This window comes from Carassius auratus, chromosome 7 (assembly GCF_003368295.1).
Source record: "Carassius auratus strain Wakin chromosome 7, ASM336829v1, whole genome shotgun sequence".
In the NCBI taxonomy this organism is placed as follows: domain Eukaryota; kingdom Metazoa; phylum Chordata; class Actinopteri; order Cypriniformes; family Cyprinidae; genus Carassius; species Carassius auratus.
The window spans coordinates 29,748,552-29,773,040 of NC_039249.1; the positions used below are offsets into that span (position 1 = coordinate 29,748,552).

The window sequence follows — 24,489 nt, forward strand, 5'->3', positions numbered from 1 at the left end:
CCGTCTGTTATGAGCATGGCTCGTGATGGTGTGTTTAGCACTTGCCAGCGAGAGCATTTATATGCAAATGCTAAACAAGCATTGGTGAGACTAATTATGGCAGATCCCATTGAGTGCGTGCCAGCTCAGAGAGAGGAAGGGAGGTCCTACAAGCTGGGGTGGACTTGCCCTGCTTGTTTACTCATTGTCTTTCTTTATTAGCCCCTCATTGACACTCCTCCTCAACATCAGGGGGGTCTGTTTGCTGGGGCATCACCTTTTTATGGCGAACTGACTCTAGGGCTTGATGTAGATGAGAATCACAAGGAGTTCCTCAGTTCATGTTCTCTATTAAGGTGGAGGGAAACCAGGGTGTACCAGTTTATTGTGGTCAGGTTTATTTTTGGAGCATGTTAGCTGGTTTGTTGCCTGTCCACAGGTCCACCGACTAGGAAACCAGGGAGATCAACCATCTAGACTAGGGCTATGCCAATAGACATTAGTCAGAGATATCGCCAGAGGCTGATGCCTTTGATGATAACAAGGTAATAATGATGACTATGATGATGATCATTATTATTATCAGGTTAGTAATACTATCTAATAAATATTAGGGGTTATTTGTTCCATCACCTTTTTTCCTTTGTTTTTACAGTGTTGCATGTTATAACCAATCAGACATGATTCCGTTGACTTTATGAATGCAGTGGCCAATCAGAGGCGTTCAGATGAGTCATCGCTGAGTTTTGTTGTTGTGTGCACGTGTACTTACTGAATTCAGCTATCTCGTGAATTCTGTCATCATAAACAACTAAGTAAATTAGTAAGTTAAAATGTTTCCATTAAATTTTGTTAAATACAAATTCGGTCATATTAAAAACATTTGGCTGCTTTTCCGGCAATGAAACTAAGTAGGTAAATAATTAAATAAATTAGCATGACAATGTAATGTATCGGTGATCTCATAGGCTGATGATATGACAATTGAGCTTGTCGCCTAACACTAATCTAGACCAAGTTGGACCAGCTAGAAACCATTAAAGTTGTGTTTCTACTGACAGGTCACCAAGTTGCTAGTGGATGTTATTAATCGAATCATGCCAGCTCAAATTGCATTTTCTCATTGAATATTACAGATTTCCAGTTGATGTCTTGGACTGCCTTTGTGAAAACCCCTTAAAACCAGCTACCATCTGAAGATGGGTTTTCTAAAAAGAGTGAATGCAACCTCTTAACACATGCCCTCCTTTAAAGGATGCTATAACTAATTACAAGTGGTGCTCAAAATGCATTTAGGTCAGCTTTTTTAATCGTATGCAAATGTATGAGTAGAAGAGAGGGAAATGTTAACTTTCAGAGTCAGTGGCTCGCTCTGACTGCGGACAGAGGTGGCATATACTCAACTCTAAAGTATCCCTGCAGTCCTGCCAGAGAACAGGGCTGCACTTACTAGCTTACAGTCCAGACACGAACTTCAGAAGCTGTGCGGCAACACAGTATTTCAGCATAAAGAGCAGAGTTCACAAACCTGGCAGCATATTTTATTTGGCTAATCATTTTTACGTGCTTGATAATCTGAATTTATCATGGCGTACAATTCGTGCTGCTCCTAATGTTTACACACAACAGCAGATTTCACATCAGCCACGCTTCGAAATGGACAGGTTTTTGTTGATTGAACAGTGTCTCTGGCTTGCAGAAATGACAACGGTGCTGGAAGTAATTAGCTCTGATGGAATTATGGCAAACCAGGGCAACTCTCCAAGAGAGAGACGACAGGGCAGGCATAACCTCCATTTTGAGCACAAATGTTTTTGAGGTGGAGGAAATGAATTTTGACAGTGTTTGAGACTAGCCAGATCCCCGACTTTGGAGTTTGGGTTTGACCTCGGTGAAGATAAATCAAAAGGATAAGCTTTGCTCTGGTCTGGTTTCCAGCTCTTTCACAGACCAGCTCATCCCTCAGTGCTTGTTTCTCCTGCAGTTAAAACAAATTAGTTGTGGTGCCTCTTTAGTTTGCAGTTATTGTGGGCCGGGGAGATGCACTATAACTCTATTCCAGAACCCAGTGAGCTGTCTATATCTAGACAGCATTATAAGGGATCAGTCATAGGCTCACTGCCAATGTGACAGCTGTTCCAGACAGGTAGGCAGGAACATTAATGCTGCCTTCTAAGATACTTGTTTCGTCCAAATGTAAAGAAAAAGTAGATGACAAAGTCAAAAGAAATGTTTGCTTCATAATCACATTTTGTTCATTATTAAAAACTATTAATAACTGTTCAAAAACTGACTGTTTGTTTTCCCAAAATTTGTGTGTGCTATGCATACATTCTTTTAGAGTATCATGTTGTTAGTATATCAACATGCTAACACCAAACTCTGCTGGAATCAGTTATGTTTTACTGAACATCTATCATATGCTCACAATTTTGCCACAGAAGGCAGCTGTCTAAGTAAGCCGTAGACAGTTAGGGAGCTCACTAGGTTTTGGAACAGGGCCCATGACTGTGTACTGAAGCCGTGCATGCTAATAATTAGCATAGAAGACAGACAACTTGAACGAGAAAGATTCTTACCGTCTTGTCATTCTTTATTTACACTCCCTCTTGAGTTTCACCACTATGTTGCCTTTTCACTGTGCCAAGCTCAACTTCCACACACACACACACACACACTTCAGCACATAACTAGACGCATGACTGTTTGTATGCACAGTGTCTGGTGAGGGGCATGTTTGGCTGGGATACGGTGGTTTGATCAAAGGTTGTGTATGTTTGTGTAAGCCGTGGTCCTTCACTGAACACAGCTGGTCAGCACTGTTTCTCTTGCAGAGGAAAGCATTAGTTCTTCAAGACCTCTGCCCTGGACAAGGGTCCCGCTCTCCCCTCACTGTGCCAAACAACTGTCACACACACACATACAGTGGCCTAAAACGTATTTAAACACTCAGTTCACACTTAAAGTGTATGAATATTATTACATTTGATAACCGTATCTAACTTCAGTTGTCATTTTTACAATTATGTTTAATCAGCTGGACTTTAGTGGATGTTTCAAGTTCACACAGGTGTAATTCATTAGTGCTCAAAAATATGTTATTTTCATTTTTACATTTTTATTTTTTTTCTTAAAGTCATATTGATGTTTTTATTTGGAAAAGTGTACATGTGCTACATTTATTCAAAGTAAATGTTTATATATTTTTTTTTATAGTTTAAATGCATTTTCTTTATATTCCTGTCTCTCTTTCATATTTTCCTTTTTTTCTCTTGACTTACTCTCCTAATGTTAACATTTATTTCTCTCCTTTGGAAACGTGTGCATGTTCTACCATTTATCAAAGTAAATGTTTTAATATTTTGTGATCAATGCAATTACATTAATACATTTTAACACACTGTTATAACACTAAATCGCAGTAGCTGTTTTTTATTATCAGTATTTAAATGCATTTTCTTTATATTCCTGTTCTTTTCTTTGTTTCTTCTTCCACACTCCCTTTTCTCCTAATATGAACTTTTTTTCAAGGTGCTTTTTTTATTGTCCTTTCTCCCTCTCTCTCTCTCTCTCTCTCTCTCTCTCTCCATAGGCTTTTCTCCCCATGTCGTCCTGCCTTTTCAGAATTGAGAAAGGCATTCAGGGCCCTTAATCCCAATTCCCTCTATCAGGAATGCAAATGTGTGTGTGATTGTGTGACCCGCCAGGGCCTGGCAACATCTGCAGGGCTCAACAATAAGGGTGGCCCGCTGGTCTTCAGTCGGTGTGAGAGGACAGTTTAGGTCAGTTGATGGAACTGTCACTTGCTCTGTCGGGTCACAACGTCACAACATTTTAATGCTTTAAAACATAACTATCATTTTTCTTTTTTTAAGTGAGTCCAAAAATCTGAACCACTAGTTTGATCAGGTCAGAAAAACAAATCTTATTGTTGATCCCTGATCTGCATGAGGAGCCCCCCTCATACTCACACTCTCTGTGAATTCATTGTTTCTCTTCACGGCACCATTAACCCTGAGCTACATGGCCAAGCTCCCAGCCCGGCCCCTTTCAGAGGCCACGTCTCCACACCACGTCTGTCCATCTGGACACTAGACATAACACACTGTTGACTTTCCCTCAGCAGTGTGTGTATGTGGCTTTGGGGGTGGAGGTGGGGGTGTTCTGGGTGAGGCCTTCTGTCAGGCCTGTGAATGATACTCATCTGGCTGGTAGCAACTGAAAGATTCTTCCCCCATGTTTTACCCACTTCACGATTCTAGGCGGAGCCTGTCCATGCATAGGAGCAAAGCTGTGCTGTCAGCCAATAAAATGTAGTTATTAGATTTGCACCCACCCCTCTGTGACAGGTATCAGAGCAGAGAGAAATGATTGTTTGGATTGTCTCAGTTTTCGAAATGATAAGTTAATGGTAAAGCGCTACTGACAAAGTGAATCTGCTTCAAAGCCAAGTGGCGCTGATTGAATTACAGTTTCAGAGACCTAAACTCTGGCCATGTTCCTGCATTGACTCGAAAGCCGCAGCGTTGGCTTGTACGAACACATACACACAAAGGCTTCATATATCTGTAGAGTGAATTCAGGTGAAGTGGGCCGCAGTTTCACATTGGCATGACTGTTACAGTGTGGCCTGGATCACCTGCATTTATCATTTGTTAGTGATGCCCAGTAAGAAATATAGTGTGTGTGTGTGTGTGTGTGTGTGTGTATATATATATTAATATATATATATATATATATATATACATATGATATTATTTTATATAAAAAAAGTTTTAGAATAATGAATAAAATAATGAAAAAAAATATATTTATATATCTTATACTACTACTGCTATTACAAATCACAATCTACTTTTTATTAAGATTAATTTTTATATTCTATCTATTTGTTCATTTTATTTTATTTTATCTCTTGACCTTGCAAACTTGCAGTGATTGCTAGTTTCCCGATTTGTAAAGTAGCACACTTTCTGGTGTGCAAGCGAGCACATGGTCACACATGGTCACACACCCCTCGCATTCAGCGAATGGTGGACAGCAGGGGAGTGGGTGTGCGAGTAGGTTTGTGTATGGTTCCCCCTGCAGTCACACAATGTCTTCCTCACAGCATTTATGTTGGAACAGCGGTGCCGGCCATTGTTATCAAAGGCGCGATTAATCATTACATTTGTGCAAAGCAGGGGCGCTGTTGCCATAGGGACCCAAATGATCTGCACTGCTTTGCATATCAACAGAAAAGTTTACAATCGTGGCAGAGCAAGGGCGAGGCCTCAACTGAAACCTGCCAACCTGCCTCGGCCTTGCTCTCTCTCTTTCCCGCTTTCATTCTCTCATTCGCTTTTAGTGGATGTTCAAATAGCTCTTCAACAAAGCCTTCCGCGAGCTAATCAAGACGGGCCCTAATGAGCTGGGCCTGAGCACACAGAAGAAAAAAAAGTGCGTTAACAACTCAGGAAATCTCTTTCACATTGATTCCACCGTGTTTAATATCAAATGCTCCAAGTTTTGCAAGTTGCAAGTTTATAAGGTCAACTAATAAACCTCACAACACAAGAACTGAAACTTTTCACCTTTCCCCCCCCCACGACATCCACCGATCAGACAGTGTTATGACATCATGCGATGCTTAACCGCTTGAGTAATCTGGAGGACAGAAGAGGAAGTGAAAGCGAGAGAGATTTGGCAGAGCTTGAGGAGAAGTTTGAGGGTTATTCAGCGTCTGAGGGTGTTTGCTGTCTGCTGAGAGCTCTGGAATTTTCCTTGTAAATGCGTTCAGACCTCAAGCCCTGACCTGCCCGAGCTAAAGAGCTTCCAGTGACCCCCGAAACACTCAGAAGGACTTGACAGCGTAGCTATAACACGCCGTTCGTGCTGAGCACTTAGTTTTCAGTCAAAACACAATGCGACCGCATTCAAACCATCCATATTTTTTCAGTATCTGCGTTGGACACACATTCATCCTGTTTATTTAGTCATTTCAAGCAAACTCCGCTCGCTGGTTTTGCTGGAATGGTCTCTCGGCAGCCAAATGGGATTTGTATATGTAAATATCATTTGGACATGCAGCGAGGAACAAAGCTGGCTAATTATAGCAGCTCTGAGAAACATGAGGGTTAGCGTGGAAAACAGGCCCCAGTTTGGCCCTCTTTTTAGAAACTGCAGTGACTGACTACAGCAAAACAAATCTGGACTTCATCGAGGACTGTGGGATTGTTGCATACACCATCTTCATCAGGCCTTTTGTGAAAGTGTTACACAATTTTCAGAGCATAAATCGTTCATTGTTAACTTAAACACACACTCCCGACTCACTATTCTGGAAACCAGATTTTGTCCATTCTTCACATTGCATGCCATTCATGTGACAGCTCTGATTACATGTTGCCAGTTTATTGGAAGTTGGTTAACAGGATTTCATGTCAGTAGGTGTCAACATGGCTGTTTCGTGTTTGTACATCTTTAAAGTATGTGCAGCAGGTTTGGGGTGATAAAATGCACACACACAATCACAGATACTTCAGTCTGTGAGTTTTGTCATCCCCGTAGTACAAGAGGAAGTTTTTCTTCTGTAATTACATGCAGTCCTGACACATGTTTATGCTAGTCTCCGCCAGAGTGAGGCTCACTTCGTGACAAAATAGCACTTAAAATTCCTCCCCAAATCATTTATCAGTGCCTTATTCTTCTCGCTCCCTCCATTTCCGGTCACTCGCTGTCAGAAACGTTTGGTGAAAGAAGGTATGGTGTGTGTGTTGTGTACACACCAGCCATGGTGAGGATGAATGTCGTATGTGGCATCTGTTTAGTACAACCCAGCATGTGTTTCCTTTCATTTATTTATTTCACTCTTGAAATAGACGAAGGAAGGAAGAAAAGGAGAGAGTGGAAAAAAGATTCTTTGCGTATTTTCTAAACGGCATATTTCCATAATAATCTACTACTTTTATTACTGTATGTTCAGTATTGTCCAGTACTTTACCCAGTATGTACTTCACCCGGTATGCAAATTTATTAAAATCATACAATAACCAGAAGAGCTACTTTGAAACTAATTGTTAGACTACTAAAATGTGTAGTGTACAACTAGAGTACTGTGCTCAGGATTCTGTATCCCATAATGCAATGCGTTCAGTAAATGATCCAGATTATGGTCTGGAAGTAATATCAACATTCTATAAAATGTGGACATCTTTGCATTCAATTGATGAGTTGATAAAACTTTACAATATGGTTTTAGTTGATGCATATTATTTTTACTGCAATTATGTAAGTTAATGTTAATTTATAAATATAAGTCAGCATCCCCCCCCCCCCCCCCCCATAATGTGTGAGCTTACTATTTATACTAACTAATGCATTATCTGATGTTCAGGAATTGTATTTTATTAAAAAAAAAACTTTACTTTCACTAATAAACTGCATATAGTTTTACAGTGATTTCCAAAAACTAGCGTGCATTATGCAGTAGTCTAGTAGGAGATATACTTATATTACATTGTTGCCTGTGGTTCTTGTGTATATCTTCCCAGAGCTTAAAGGGAGTATTTTAAATGTGTGTCTGTGCTGAATGGAGGTGGGGGGGCAGTGGGGTGGTCACTATCTGCTGTTATATGTGGAGGAGAAGTCTTTTGTGGATGTGTAGCGAGCTGGCAGAGCACAGCACGGTGATATTGAGGTCAGCTGTCCAGAATGATCTCATGTTAAGGAATCGGCAAGTCAGCAGGGTCAGAGCAGAAATGCTATGACGACACTTTCTCCATACTGATAAGGACTTGCCCTCTTTCCGCTCTTCTCCTGGGAAACGGGATGAGAGAGTCCCACCGGCACCCTACTGGGTGAAACGGCACAGATCACACATTGTTCGCACACACTCATTCACCTCTTTTATGAAAGAAGCTACCTTGGCTTTTTAAAAAAAATATATATATATATATATAACGTTTTTCTTCACAATTTCCGAACAAAGTCTCTCTCTATTCCAGTTTTTTCCACCACACACAGTCTTTGAAGTTCTAAACAAATATAAAATATAGCTTAAAATAACCATTGGGACGTTTCCTGGATGTCACAGTGGTGCTAACCGGTGCCTGAACAATCCCTGCCTCTGTTGCTCTGACGCTCAGCCTGGCAGACGAACTGAGCTCAGGAATTCGTCATACGGGCAATGAGAGCGGATTCTTCCTAAAGAGTTCCGTTTGGAAAGCACAGGATTGTAAACAGATAATGGCTCTCATACAGAAAGGAACCGGAAGTGGGAGGGTTAGGGCCAAGTTGGTTCTGGAGTGTGTGAGTGTGTGTTTTTTTTTCTCGGCACATGTGACTAGCATTGTGTAATCTTGAGGTCTTCGTTTAGCCATTTGAATGGTTGGACTGGTGTAACGAACGTGATAGAACACTGTAAGGATCTTTGCGTATGTGGCCAGATGCATACTCACCCTACCTCCAGCCGCTGCAGTTAAAAGATAGAGCCTGAGCTCTTTGTGATTTTGAGGGTGTGTAGATGTAAGATGATCAGCTCTGTTGGGGGCAACTTTGCGCCGCCTGCAGCTTAAACTTTCCCATCATTTGGCTTTTCAATGAAGAAATTCCCCCGGCACGGACACATTTTACCACACACACGCACTAACACACAAACATGTGTCTATAATTTATGGCTGTGAGGTCCTTGATCAATTGATAGCAGCGAATCCTTTAGTAAATAGAGTTTCAGACATATTGCCAATAGACTTGGGTTATTGATCGGAGTGTAAATTAGAAACTTAATCAGCTCCCTGAGATAAGATTTATCTCCGCCCCTAGCAAATTACAAGGTGGGCTCGGAGTCAGGCGAGGTGGCCAGTGGTGCCCTAGGACAGTCCCAGGTATCAGACCACACTCCCTTCTACAGTCTACACTCACTCAGAAAGTCTCTGCACGCTCCCTTTCCCGGCCCATTGAGTGTGCTTAGGGTATTTGACATAGTGGATTACATTGTCAAAGTCTTGAGAAATCGGGATTGGCTCTAAAAAGATTGCTTGTATTTCTTTAATGGATTGACTTGTTTTGTAATCCTCTTCCCCGCATTTTCACACTCTCGCCTTGTGATGAAATATGTAAATCGTTAAACTTTCGCCTTGTTTCCTCAATAGCTGCAATTTCCCCATTGGTCATTTTCACAATAGCATTCCATGTCCATTTATGCAGCCTATCATTGTATACATATTCAGCACGAGCCATATTTTATCTGTATTAAGACAATCCCTTTGAATTGCGCATTGATTAGATTATGGATTTTTACAGTAATTGCGAAGCGGAGATTTTCTATGTACCAACCTGCCTCCATTATTAATATTGGGAAATGAGAACGCATTGGAATAGAAGCACTTGCTATGATGCTGCTTGTATCTTGGTGTAGGGACGACGTGCCAATAGAATAACCACCGATTTTGTACGATAATTGCCGTTTACCGTTTTTTCAAACTTCAGTGGCATTGTGCTCTTCGAATATCTTCCTTTCTCTGTAATTAAAACCAACATTTAGTCTGTGATTAGAGGATGTACTAGACTCCTCTGTGGGATTATACTGCTCTCATTATCTCTCCATTCTGAAAAGCTAGAACGTCAGGAAGAGGAAGAATCCTAATTGCTAGATCGCCAGCCTTAGCCTATAGGTGGACTTTAGGAGCCCCGGTGAGTAAACTGTCTGGAGATGCCATTGGTTTTTGTGTACAAATATCTAAATATTTCCTAAAACAATTTACTTTTATTTATTAAGGCTTGTACTTATAACAGCATTAGTTTCCAGGTTTATAGTTTTGATGTTCACCATCAAAGCGGAGCAGGTGAAGCTTTTTAATAGGGTCATTCGACATCACTTGTTAACTCCTGTCCTCCCAGTTGAATGGGGTATTGGAGGTGTAAGTAATAGCCTCTCTGTCCAGATAAGACCAGTTTAGTTTGGAAAAGTGCAGGGGGATCTTAGCTTGATAAAACCACTCTTTCCCTCTGTAATACCCAACAGCTAAAATCAATACTTAGGATAATACTGCCGCTATTCCTTCAGTTGCTTTTGTCTTCCGCCACGCTCTGCCCACATAGACTTGATCAAAAAAAGTGTGTGCATTAGTAGACATCTGTGTAACTGGCAGGGAGTGAAAGGCTTAATCTACTATATTTTAGATTAACTGATATATTGCTAATTTAGTTCCTCTTGAGGTCATGCATAACTTTGTGTGTGTGTGTGTGTGTTTTCCTGTATCATACTTCACTTTTCTCTGTGTGTGAGCCTGTGTTGTGAAGTTACACATGTGCAGTAGGTCATTAAGGTGCTAGTGAATGGAGTGTAACTTCCAAAGGATAAGAGGCAAAAGGGTGTGTGTCTGTTTTCACTCAGGTCAGGCGTATGGGTAAATCTGAGTGAGCAAAGTTCCTGTCACACCTTGATATTTCTGGAATTGTGTGTGTGAGTTTTTCTCTCATCCACCTAACTTTGTGGCAAAAAAAAAAAACATTCCGCTCAGGCCTGCTGGACTTCATCATATACGGCCTATATAAATCCATTTACCTCTGGATATTTGCTGTCCTCTTTAAGTTAGAAATGGTGTTTAAACATTACCGTTTAAACATTGACACTGGTGCTATGGTGCTCCTCTTCATCTCCTCCACATCATTTCCTGTCTTTTCTACTACAGTACCAACCAAAGGATTGGATCTATATCTTTTCAATGAATTTGAGGGATGTATTGCTGTTGTGAAAAAGAATTAGGCCTTACACATTAACATACTTTTGAAAAGAGCTAATATTTAAAATAATAATATAAAGTAATTAAAAAATATATTTAATTTGAAAGAAAATATGCAAACTGAATATGTTTTCAGACACTGAATTTCAGGTTAATTGCAATTAAATACAATTTAATATAGTATAGAATTCATGTTAAATGCGAACTTTGAGCCAGTTAAATACAACTAAAAGTACTATTACATTTAAAAAAGTTTTATTTGACATTCCACTTTTTTAAAAGATTGTGATTAAGTACACTTAAGTCACTTTTGATCTATTTAATATTATATTATTGGCAAGTAAAGTACAGTAAAAGTATGAAAATACATTACAAATCTGAAGTATACTTCTTTTTCACATATGAACACGTTGATGTTTAATACTAAGACTCAGGGATTTGCTAATTTCCTTAATCCCAAGTATGAATTTACAGAAGCACTTCTTAAAATGAAGCATAATTGTAAAACCACTAGTACAGTGGTCCTGTTTTCTTTTCAGGCGTCATAGTGCAGCTGTAAAATATTGCCCCAGGTGCCGGGAGGTTAGCCTGTGACATCCTCACCCAAAGTGCAGTGTATTAAAAAGCAGTGGGGCCCCAGATCTCAGTATATCACAGAGAGAGAGTCTATGATAAGGCCTGCCTGCCTGCATGTGGATCAATGAAGGTTACTGACATCATATCACAAAGTGATAGCCAGAGCTTTACCCCCGGCTATTTATCAGCCCACAATCTCACGGAGAGAGGAGATGGTGCTACGAGGGGCTCTCTGCTTTCTCTCCGTTACCCCTTACTCTTCACCCACACCTCGACCTCACCATCCTTTCGCCGTGTCACCTGTCTGTCAACCGCTGGAGTGCTTCGGTTGTGGGCGTACACATCAATGCTACTCCGATGCTTTAGCACTACAATAATCTTTCTCACATTCGCCTCTCCGCCTTTCTCTTGTTATTGTTTTATTTTTTACTCAATACCGTGCTGTGTTTAGACTCGGCGAGCTGTTTCCAAGGGCCTTAATTGGCTATTGAATGCTTTCATTTTTTTTTTAAATCAAGTATTTTGATCATGGCCACATGTATCGAGCGTACGTTTGTGTACTATAATTTCCCATCCTGTAATCTTGTGCCTCTTGAAGCTGAGCAAAACGATTTTCGGCGTAGGGAGACAAACATCTGTGTCCAAGCAAACATCGATGACCTTCACATCTTTACTGACCATTTTTCGCCCCTCGTATGTCCTCCTTCCTGTTATTATCCTCAGACCTCTTTGCTTTGTCAAGTTTTCAGTGTGTCAGCCTCGTTCTGTGTGACCATGCCTCTGAGTGAGTGTGTGTGAGAGAAAGCGTGTGTGTGTGTGTGTGTTTTTTTGTGTGCGTACGGGCGCTTATACTCTCAGGTAGCGTATGAGTTCCATTTATCAGCTGCCCGGGGCACATTGTAGAGGATTTCCCCCAATGGGTTAGTGTGTAACTGCTCTGTCAATACCTGCTTGTCAAGGCAGTGGAGAGCAGAGGGAAAAAGACCCCTCACTCTGTGAACCGAAGCCACTTATTGAGCAGCCAATAGCTATTTACCTCCTGACAGGAAGAGGGAGAGAAGGCCCCAGCTGAGGTAGTCAGACTTTCTCTCTCTCTCTCTCTCTCTCTCTCTCTCTCTCTCTCTCTCTCTCTGTCTCTTTCTCTGTCATTTGTTTGTTTGTCTTGTTTAGTGTGGTTTTAAGTGGACTTATGAAGGATGTATTAGCAGTATATCCAAGCTTCTGTGTATTTTGTTGATCAATAGCTGTGGAAGAACAGATTAAGAGCAAGAGCTCGAGGTGATTGACCCTCCCAATTTAGTGAGTTTCACGCTACTGTAACACTATTGGAACATTTCCTCTAGGCTCTGAGCTTTCCAGGCTGAATTTTCTTACTTACTGTGCAGATTTTGGAGGGAAATCAGTGGACTTAAATGTGGTAAATTGCGTTCAGTGGAGCTGAGAGTACTACACCCAAAGTTTGGGAGGAGTTAGCTCATCTAGTCCTGTCAATCACAACACAAGTGCTTAGTTCACCATGACAATTCCTCTCCTGGCATCCCTTCACCACTATAATCTCCACTATTAATTAAGTCCAAAGGGGAACCAACTTGTTTTTTGGCGCAGTGATCTGTAAAGCCTAGTTTCCTCTGTGGAATCTCTGTGTTGACGGAGCATTTGGATTGGGGTGAGCTGCTCCGAACACGCTCAGCGCCTCTCAGTGTTGAGGTGACCCAGCCCAGGCTTACTTTCATCTGGCGGTCACACCCTGCCTATAACCCAGCCCCGACCCCCTTCACCCCCGAGCCGCAAACACCTCTCTCCCCTCGCGCCCCACCATGAATGCCTGTTTTGATGGATATTTCATTTAAGCTGATCTACTTTGATTCAACAAACAAAAGGAGCTTTCTCTGTGATCTGCATTTTTTTCCCTCCTCTTCTTTCCGTCCGCTTTTGTTTTCTTTAAACTTCTCACTCTCTCCCTCTTCCTCTCTTTCTTTTTGTGGGTTGAGCGGAGCGTTGTGTTCCACGCTGGGCTGTTGGTGGCCTGTTGGGACACGTTTGGTATACCTGAGTCACAGAGCAAATGTTTAACTCATGCAGGTCCACAAAGAGAACACACACACACACACACACACATGCATACATGCATGCACAGCTGTCTATATCAGCCTAGCATCGGGCCTCGAGACATAAAAATCTGTACATTTAAAGCAGGCACGCACATACAAGCTCGACAGAAAACAAAGGAAAATCATATGCCCGCACAAATGGCCTTTCAAATATACCACACACGAATCCCCCTCAGTAACCCGGGCGCCTTCCCAAATTGGAAATGCATTTCATGTTTATTAAGTTGAAATGAGACGTTAATTCCGCAAAAAAAAGCAGAAGAGTCATGCTAGAGCAGCATCTGAAGATGTCCCGCTGTTAAAGGACAGCTGTCCAAACAAGGAAAGGGGGGAAAGGGACTAGAAAAACACATTATATAAACATTTGACAACAGTTGCTCTGTAATCTGGTATTACTTCCACAAGCGGAGGAGAGACCCGTGGTCCTGGGTTGGGCCGGGCTGAAGGGGGACACCACTGCGGTGGGGTTGAAGCCTGGTGCGCTGAAGAGGTCATGGGCAGATGAGATGGAATGAGGATTCATGGAAATCCCACTGAGGAGAGCTAATCACGTTTGATGTGCATGTGAACCCGAGCAGGTCCGTTGTGACACTGTCCTCACGTGTGAACCGGGCACAATGACCCACTAATTGGCTGCCATAAAGTCTCATAAAGCTGTTTTTATTCTATATTCCAAAATACACTGCACCCACATTTGCCTATTTTTAAAGAAAGATTACACTTCTCATGTATCTCGTTCCTTGTGTGTGTTTTTGTGTGTGTGTTTGTGTAAGATGGTTAGACACTTGGGGGGGTTTCCAGCGTAAAACCTCCCTGGAACACAAGGAGGCTTATGTCCTTGGCCTACTAGTGGGTGGCATCCCAGCATTCTCATGTACATTGCAATTATGTGTCAGACTGTGAAGAAAAGAAATGTGCACGTCTTGCTCTAAAACATTTATCTGTGACCAAAACGAAATAGTAGCTTACAACATTAGGTACTAGTGGTCTAGAAGTCCGCACATGTCTTGACACTGAGCCAGAGTGCTCAAGTGGATAATACAAATTTCTATCTGACTATTGTGAGGTAAAGTTTTTGATACATTCATCCATGTTCAAAACCATATGATTTGCTATCGGCATCTATGAGAGTAAAGGTTACTAGTTTAAAACAATTATAGATATTAGAATGTATTAAAAAGAGAAATGTTATCAGTGGGGAGGCAGAAAATGCTTTCATATCAAACCTTCAGAGAGGAAGAATGAGAAAAGTGATGAGGAATATGATGAGTGGTGGTGAGTTGTACCAGGATAAAGTAGTTAAGAGTGAGTCAGCTGCTTCTTTGGTTCTTATCACAGACATGCAAACACACACAGACTTCCCGTGCCCTGACTGTCATCTCTTTAATATTGTTTTGGAGCTGTTCAGGTGTGGCTACCTTTGGCAGCAAAACCCAGTGCTTAGGGCAATAACAGGCTAGTAGGCAGGGTGCCAGTTCAACTCTGCAAACTTTTAACTTCTTCAGCTACTCCTTCTCTTTCTCTTCCTCTTCCCAAAGAGAGATTGACCTTTATACAAGCCTTGGAACATTCCAGCTGTAAAAGACTTCAAACAGAGCTCAAAAGGACTCTGGGAGAAAAGAAAAAGTGTCTATTAAAACATACTTGCTCCTGTGATTCTGTGGGCATGTAAGTGACTTAGAAAGACCGAGAGACTCACACAAAGACACTTTTTTTTTTTTCTCTGAGTTGGCCTCAGTGTTTTAAGGATGTGATCTTCCCACATCAGAGTTCAGAGAGTAGAGGTCACGTCTGGAATCACTTTCTGTTCTTCATCTCTTGCTCACGTCTAACCCTCATAAGTCAGACGTTCTCCACAGAAATGCTGTGGTGAAGGTATGAGGTTGAAGCAGCCAGACAGTCTATCGTGCTAACACATAGATAGCTGAGTGCATTTTCGGTCAGCTCTGGTAAATCTGAGGACATTTTGTCACGGAGCGGGGCTGTTGGAAAAAGTTAAGATGAGCACAGCTGAACATAGCAATCTGGCTGCTCAGCACTGATTCATTAGTGACTCATGTGCTTGATGCCAGTATTCCTGGCTGTTTTTAAAAATAAACCTCCCCATTTCTTAACCTCATCTCGCTGAACTTTACATAATAGATGAATTTATTAATTCACTCACCACAGCTTGTCTTGCTCAATCATTACTCCGTCCCAGAGTTGAGGAGCCCAAGAGGACTAGGAAAGCGCCTGCTTTCCCTCAGGTTCCTGTCAACCATTCAGAAAGATACAGAGATAGCAGAAAAGAGCGAGGCGGGCTGAGTTGCTTCAGAGGCCTTGCATAAGCTACAAACTTCCTTTCACCCTGCTTCCATTAGAAGATCAGTGTAATAAATGAGTTTTGGTCAGAGCTTTGGCTTAGTGTTAAGATGGCGCTCATCCAGGAAATCTGTTTGAATCCTGCATTTCTGATTCAGTTGTGCATCTTTCCCTATTGTTTCCGTCCACTGCCTTTTGATAGAAAGTGATGAGAACAGTAGCTATTAAGAATTGATGTGAAAAACAGCGGAAATTTGAGCTATGGCTGGTAAAGAGGTGGATGGTCTAATTGTGCGCTCAAACAAAAACCTGCACAAGCAACTTTCCCAACCTATAACAGAGACAGAGAAGATTGTGTATTGTAAACCTAAATAAGAATTTCTAAAAACTATTCCTTTGTGAGAACGCTATCAAGGTCGTTCTGTCCATGAAGTGGGCCTCTTTTATTAACCCTGGTCTGTTTAAGGCTGTATAAAACTCAACATGGGTGTGTATTTTATTATTAGCGTGGTCATGTGGATGTTTTTGTTTGCACGGTAGTACAACAGTAATTAAAAGCTATAGGGACCGTTTGCGAGTCTTTTTATTTGCTGGCTGCGAGGGTTAAGCTGTCATTATGAAAATGGCCGTCCTTCCCCTGCTGATACCTTTCTTCAGCTTTTGTGTGGAGATCCGTGCTTTAATTACAGGTCTGTGAGTGATGTCACTGCTGTGGCGTCTCCTGCCCTTCACCCGGTGCCTCCCCATTCCCCCATACACGTGTGCTTAAACACACACCTGCCCCAGCTGCCCTTCATATCCACCTCCATCCCAACCCTGAGTCCTCCTTAGCCACAACTCCCACCTAACCCCAACCCCCACCCATGATTGTTTAGAGATGGCTTGATTATTTTTTCTGTGAATGCGGTTATTTAACTTTCCTCCTCAAGCGGAAGATAAGGAACCCTACAACTGTTGTAACAAGAATGAACTTGTGCCAGAACGGAAAAAGAAGTTGGTATGTGCGCACTTGTGAGTGAGTGTCTCTTTCACAATTTTTTTTTTGTTATATTTTACACGGATCTACACCTAACACATGAGTTTTATATGTATGGGAGTATGCAGGGGACGTGTATTTTGATTGATTTGAATTGCTCAAGAGGTTATAGCCAGGAAGAGAACAAGAAGTGGAGACACACCACTGAGTGAGAGAACATTTCAGTGGTGGAACAGCTGACATGTGAAACGGCTGGAGTCGCAGGATAAAGGCATGTTCAAAGCAAATCAGTGTGGACATCATGCATCAGCACTACATCTGACCTAGGGAATGTGTTACCTAAAAGGCCACAAAAACTGCCTGGAGACCATGAAGCTCTTATCATAGATGTTAGAGGACCCCGCTAAAAAAAAAGGAGAAGGATCCATCATGAATTCTAAGAGCCCTGCAGAAAAACAGGATTGAAGGCTTTCTCTTTGCTTTTTGTATGTGCAGAGAGAGCTAGGGGAAAGAATGGTAGGTAATGTTATCTTGTTCACAGTTACAAGAATCCTGCTCGGAGAATTCTATGGGGTTTCAAGTTTCTAATATGTATATAAAGTTTCTCTGGCACAATGGAGCTTTTGTGGAGTGCAAAATGACCCCCCCCCCACCTCTCTCCCTTCGTTAAAAAATTGCATTCATATGCTAGCAGAGCTACGAGTGCGGACTCAAGTTTCTTCTATCTTTATGTGTTGTGTCGTCACGGAGCCCCAGCAGGCTGAAATGTGCATCTCATTCACCAGCTCCGGCACTCTGCCAGCACTGCCAGTGCTCCTTCCAGACATGGATTAGAGAGAAAATCTGAGAGAAACAACAGGCTCCTGACAAAAAATAAAAAAATTGCTGAAATGACAGGTGACCCATGTCAAAGAGAAAGACAGCGAAAGAGAGAAGGCAGACAATAATTACAGAGCTTTTTGTTTTCAGGGCCACTTTTAGCTGGCTACTTAAGTGCCTGATTCCAAATATATGCCTTGTAATTATAGTAGTGGGCCCCATTAGGGCAGAGGACTTTGGGGGGATTATGCTTTGTACGTGTATGTGTGGTGAAGTTAGAGATGGCACATTTGTGCACCATATCCTTGTCCTTGATTAGCTGTAGATGCTTGGGTCAAGTTGGTCGAGTCAAATCCCCGGTTTGCACGTGTGATGGAAGCACAGTGTTTGCTTTCTGGTCTGTTACTGCTATGAGCTCTGGCTCAAATGCCCATTCTCAGAGTTCATAGCTGAAACATACAACCTAGTTCACATCATAAAGGGAGATGTTTATGATGGTGATTATGACAGGCTGTCTCAGTGATGAGTGCCCAGTGTGGCGTGTGCCATGTCGAGTTGACTTGGACTTTTTGAGTGTCTGTAGAGGCCAAGCGGTAGGAACACCACCAGTTCTGGGTATCATTAGACTGAAGGAGACAGTGACACACCTCACTAACAGGGGAATTTTCAAACCATGGCACCCGGCCAGATCCTTCCATTGTCTTAGCCCTTGTAGATTAGTACAGTGACACACAAACACAAGCTTAGATGAACAAATGGCATGGAGCCGTGCCTTGAGACTGAACAGTGGAGAATAGGAGAAGGTGATGGCAAGCAGGGGCATAGCTGTGACTTTGTGCGTGTGTGTGCGCGCTTGTGGGTACATCAAGCCAACCTGGGAGCAAAAGAGGGAGATCTGCCTCTTTAAGCTGTTAGCTTTCCTATTAAATTCTTAAGCACTGGCTTTAGTGCATGTTAAACCAGGATTACTCAATCAATTATAGCCAGTACAAACAAGGATTACTTAAAACACTACATTTTTCTTGTGCAGAGGGTAAAAACGGGGCAAATTAACGGAGCAGCACCAGTGGTGATAAGACAGGCAACTCATCCAGGTCAGCGTGACCTTGAGTGAAAGGGACGGGTTTTTTTTTTTTTGACAGAGGGTTGCCAAGAAATGTACATTGCTTGGCCTGTTCTGGGTCCACACTTTGGTGATGTAATCTTATAGTAGCTTGCTGTGTAGCTCGCATCAGTGCAAACTCTGCAAAAGGCACTAATGTGCATCCCTCTGAGTCTTAAAATGTCCAATAGGACACTCTAAAGTCTTGTTGACTAAAGGTAAGCGCACACATTAGGTGTGCATCAAGTATTTTCCACACTGTATTTTTGCACTGGTTGGGTTTTTCATTTGAGAAAACAATGTAAGGGGTTATGTTAGTGGATTGCATTTTGTCAGTGTGTAGTAATCTGAGTGTGGCCATATTGAAGGTGATACGCGAGAGGGGTTTTATGTGTTTAATAGTTTCTTTGAAGATAGAACAACAACATGAATGAATTGCATATTTCTTTAGCTGACGTTTGTGTGTACGTGTCTGTGTTCTGGCTGTGACCTTCCTGAAACCTGATCCGGAGGGTGTAGCGTAGGGTGTACGTGCTGATACATCCCCATCTCTGCAAATATACAGAAAGGGCATAACACTGTGTCTGTTTACTTATTTTAATCTCAATTAGAAGCCAGAGTCTTGCTGCACAATGTGAAGCAAGTATGGACACATTCTTGCCAAACCAGCTCTGTGTGTATGTGTGTACTTCGAGCGTGTGTGTATGTGTTTAATTAAGCTCACCTCTCAGTGAACCAGTACATACTCTGTGCATGTTGTAAGCACATGATGGTTGGAGCTTGCCCACACTGCCTGTTCCCTTTCCTTCATTCCCTCGCTTTTCTCTGACTCACTTTTCCGCCAGTTTCTTTGATGGAGTATTTTACTCAGGCTTGCGGTGTGAGTTCTCCCTTTTAGACAATACACAGAGCCTTTGAATATAGCTTGTATGTCATCTTAACCTCCGACTGAGGGGTCAGCCCCTGTTGAAAAGAGTGCTCAAGGCGAAAGAGAGCAGGAGAATCCCACTGGATGTCTTTTATAAACCCTTTCCCACTTTACATTCCTGCGCCATCCCTCTCTGCTTCCATCTCTGTCCGGCTGGCGAGTGAATGGTGACTGTAAACCTTCTCTACCCTTCCGTCTGGCAGGTTGACTGTGGTAGGAAATAAGAGTGGCCTAATCAGGCCTAATAAGAATGTGCTAGTGATGGGGGGTGCTGTTGAAAGGGTTTGAGTCCTCTGTGGCTGGAGACACAAATAGACAGAAGACATGCCGGGTATTGAGTTACTATGTCTGGGCCGAACTAGAAGAGCTCTCTTAGTGTCTCCTACATAATGTACCAACACAAGGCATGACTTTACTGCCAGTTATTAGAGCTACTTTTAGTGGTACACAAGAATCTGGTTGCATGTGCTTTTGTTACATGGGTTAACATCGCACAAATGTGCCATGATAAAAACAAGATAAATCGCATTGTAGAACTGTATTGAAGTCATTGTGTTTTGTGTGCATTGCATTTTAACGTGTTTTGAGTAAAAAGATAAAATAAATAGAGCATCTCATCATTGGCCCGCGTCTGTTACCGGTGATGTAGTGCAACACACAATTTTGTTGGCTTTAAACGTGTGACACTTGTAATTCAGATTTTCTTTTTTCACTCTAGAAACATTTGTCTTTGATATCGTTTGCGATGCATCTGTAGCGCATCTGTATTTTTTCTAGTGTGGGAATATGATCCCATCTTTATCACATCTGTGTCATCAGCTGTGGGAGCCCTCGGGCTAACTCCCACCTCCGAGCAAGCAGAGAGACAGGGAAAACACAACACAAAAAAATTTGACTGTTTTACCCCCTTTAGAAATGAATCCTACTTAATTAAGAAGCAATGAAGAATCTACAGATAGCATTGTGTAATTAGCTTAAGCAGGGGCTGCTGTAACCAGATCCACTGCATTAATGACAACATAAGTCCCTGTGAAAAGCATCATTGTTCTCCAGATAATTGTCCTTTTAGTTAACGGGAGGCAGGGGAAAGGCTGTCCTTGTTAGAGGATCTTGGCTGGGGCTGTTGACAGCCAGGGGCACAGATAAGAATGGGTACCCAGGGATGGGGCTGGCACTGGCCCTGTGCCCACTATGACAAGCTCACTTGTGCCCTCTGCCGAAATCCGGATGGCATGTATAGGAATTAGGCCTCCCCCGGGTGTGAAGGGGGGCAAGTGTTAATGACATGCCCCTGAAGGCTAATGAATGAAGAGAGATCAATAAAATAAGGCAGATGTATGCAAACAGCATGCTGATTATGCTGCCTAATGACGCCTGCTGGAGCGGAGCTCAGACGGGAGGGATGGGGAGGGGAAGAAAAGTGCCATAGAGGCACATGGAACATTTACGTCTCCTCTCACACTATCAAGGAGTGAATTAAATAGCTCCTACTCAAGAGGTAAACTGTCAACTAATTAAATGTCATATAGATGTTTATGGTAGCAAAATTCTTTTGTTTTCCTCTATGACCGTCACATTTATATGAAATAAACCACTGTTCCCTGCACCACTGAGCATACTGCCATGACAAAAGAAACTATATTTTATCTGAATTGTGAGCTTGGACTCTTGGAGTTGGACTAAAATGTGGTTACTCCGATAGTCCGGTTAACAAACAAATCAAGTTTTATAGTGCATCTGTTAATGTACTGTTGTTTATTAATTTTCATTCAAACTACATTTAACTGGTGGGCATTCATAAGTCTGTAAAGCTGTAAAAGTATTGTTCATTGTTATTTCATGTTAGGTACTGCAATAGAAACATACTTAAACATAAAACAACTTAAAACATAGAATTTGCTGTCTTACAAAATCTTCTGTAAGGATATAGTGGTGTTAAGTCAGACTCTACTGTGTATTTTGAAACCTTTGTATTGTAGTTTATGTTCGTTTTTGCCTATAGAGTGTTTTGGTAACCTTTAACAAGTTATTTGCATTATTATACATAAGAACGGACAATACTCTTAATCGTCCAGTCTTTTGTTAAACTTTTACATATCCTAACTTTTAACATTTAATTGTTAGTTCATTTAAGACTTGCATTAAGCTTTTTGAAGTTAGTCAGGGTCTAGGGTTAGTGCACAGCCTAGAAAAGCAGGTAGCTTCACCTGTTTGGAGCTCTTTTCTTTGAGCTCCCCATTGTATCCAACCAGCCGGAGCTGTTAGAAACACGATATCTACCTTTAAGCAGAGAGGGAGAGCAGCCAAGACTTAACTGCTGTCTCATCCTGTCAACTGCATGGATGCTGCCTGCCTCCATTCACGAGGACTCAGAGAGATGAGAATGAAAAGAGAAGGATGAGAAGAATAAAAAAGAAGTCCCCTCCCCCTGTTCCCTCTCCGTTTATTCCAGGATCAGGTCCTCTGAGGAATGTGTCTAGCTCTGTGTACTTGTCCAATTCAGCCAGAACTAGAGACACAGTCTTAGTTCAACAGATAAAGCCCAGGTCTGCACTTTCCCCAGCAGGACGTTGCTGGTGTTGAGTTTCGGTGTAGGTGACTATACGTCTTAGATTTTGAATGTAGTTCTCTTCGTTTTCTCTGACCAAGCCACTTGGGTTTACAAAATGACAGGCAAAAGACTTCATGAGAACAGACGTCTAGTGCCGTGGCTTTGTGCCAGTCTCGCAGAAGTTGAGACGTTTGCTAGTGTGCTAAGAGGAGGATTGTAAACGAATGATCTGGCAGGATAAAAAAACTGTCTGATGACATCAGAGCCAGCCACTGACGATAGGGTTGACACTGTACAGCCGCATTGTTTTAATGAAAACAAAGATCCTGCGTCCACCAAGCCAAAAGGCATACTCTACAATGCATCAATTATTTTCTTGCATTGGCTTGAGAATATGATTACGCCTATCTGCTCCCCTTGGGCTTGAAATTAAAACCCTAGTCCACTGTTGAAGACCTTGGAGGACGTTCCAATAAGAGGCCAGAGAGCAGGTGGTGACCCCCTGTGGCCTTGGAGTATATTATTGACCAGGGTCCGGCACCCCGGTTGATTGCTTTATTGTATTGCTATGTACCTCGGTGGCTGGAGACCTCTGGTTGACCCGGGACTGGAGGGAGCATTGCAGTGACCCTCACCTTAGTGGAAGAGATATGTGGCGTTGACCTGCGCCTTGATGAAAGAAGGCTTGACCTGCAGGACTGCGGGGATAATGGCTCGTTTTCCAGCCACCTTCCTTCTGTCTCAGCCTGTAATTTAAAGGCTGTTGGGTCAGTGATGTCCTCCACATTTGGGTGGGGCTCTGCCCTGACTCCAGCCCCTCTACATGACCCAGCGGTGTTCATTATGTCGGTCTGGCAAGAGGGAGGAGGAACAAAATGGCGATTAATCTTTTCCAAATAACAGCAAAATGCTGCACGATCACTTTGATACTGGAGAGCTGGGGCTTGGAGGGAAATTAATCTACACTCCTGGCTACCCTGGGATGCCTTTAAAAAATCTCTTTATCATTTGGAATGTAGGGTCAGTAGCAGATGCAAGCCGGTTTAATGCAAACTCATACCTCCCCCTAGTCGATATCAATATGTTGTTGAAGCCCCAACTGAAGACGTCATGGATTTCTTGCTTCCTGTCTCCGTTTCTGAATAAGACTACAAACCCCGGAGTGGTGATTGACACGCAGACCTGCTGGATCTCCTGTGCTCTCCATAAACTGTCACTCCGTCAACCTGATCAAGGCACTTCAGACTTGCAGGAGAAAAACCTCTCTAGACACACATACATAAGCATCACACTTCCTTATTACCTTTTGTTTTCCTTTGTTTTGTCTTAAGTGCCAGTTTCCAAAGGCTTCTATCAAAGCTCCAGCAGTAAAAGCGGGTTGCTGAAATGTTTGATTAACAGCCTTGAGTGAAGCATACTTGATCCCTCTTACATGTAATATTAACAAAATGCATGGCTTTTAATCTTCTTTAGATTTTATTTTTGAAATTGACTTCCCTTTTTGTGTACTTCTAATGAGGATGAGGAATGGATAGGTTTAGATAATGAGCAGGCGGTGACAGGGCCAACAGGTGTTGCTTTGGCTTCCTTTTTTGTTCCGCCTCCCCCACACCTTATCGTCTTACATTTAAGTTTTTATAGCTGTTCATTTTTGTCTTGGCTGTTAATCTTAAGATTGTATGTATTCTTGGGTTCGGTTAGGCTTTCATCCCAGGACGTCCTAGCTGTTTGTTTGCTTCAAGCATAACGGCACCATTTACTTTAATATGCAGAGCATTGTTGTTTAATGCAGACTCGCTCACAGTGACCCAGTCAGGCTAGCCACTGAACTCCCTCTGCACCCGCCCAATGAAAGGACTGCACCTGGCATCATAGAGTTAACTTCAATTAATCCCTCCGAATTACAGTCCCTGAGCCAATTAAGCTCCTCTCATCTTACACAGTCCCTCCCCAGCACGAGGCTCTGTCCATTGCTGACATCAGCCATTCAGCCCTGTTGAGAGAGAGTTTGGGCGTTACACCTTTGCTCTCTTCTCTGCATAGCCCCTGCAAATTTTGGCCCGATTTGGCAGATTTTATAGACTGCCTGATCCCTGAAACTCTCCCTAAAGTGGCAAAAATGAAACACCGGGACCTTTTCTGTGTTTCCCAGCAGTGATGGCAACTCTAGATAATAAGTGTCAACAATGTTTCAGAGAAAACCTGTTAGATAACTTCTCAGAAATTATTGATCAGCTTTTCAGCGCATATGTGTGTATTTGTGCACATTTTAGTGTATCTGTGTAGCACGTCAAATACTAAGGCATGTGGAGCGTTTCCCATGTTGTGTTGGCGTGTATACATAGCCTCCCACTCGAGCCCAGAACCCTGGCATTTCATTCCGAACTTTCTGCTCCACCGAGCATTTTCATTCACAGTATAG

The 24,489-nt window shown here is 42.3% G+C and overlaps 1 protein-coding gene across 4 annotated transcripts in view; it reads left to right on the forward strand.

Annotated features, from left to right (window-relative positions):
- The window catches only part of LOC113106448 (zinc finger homeobox protein 3), a 221,569-nt gene that overhangs the window by 91,429 nt on the left and 105,651 nt on the right, over positions 1–24,489 (forward strand). Inside the window, exon 1 of one of the 4 annotated variants that reach the window (XM_026268378.1) lies at positions 13,076–17,183. The exons of the other annotated variants lie outside the window; for them this stretch is intronic. The gene's annotated coding sequence lies outside the window, so the exon portion shown is untranslated. Of the gene's footprint in view, positions 1–13,075; positions 17,184–24,489 lie in introns of those variants that run through there. 4 annotated transcript variants of the gene reach the window in all.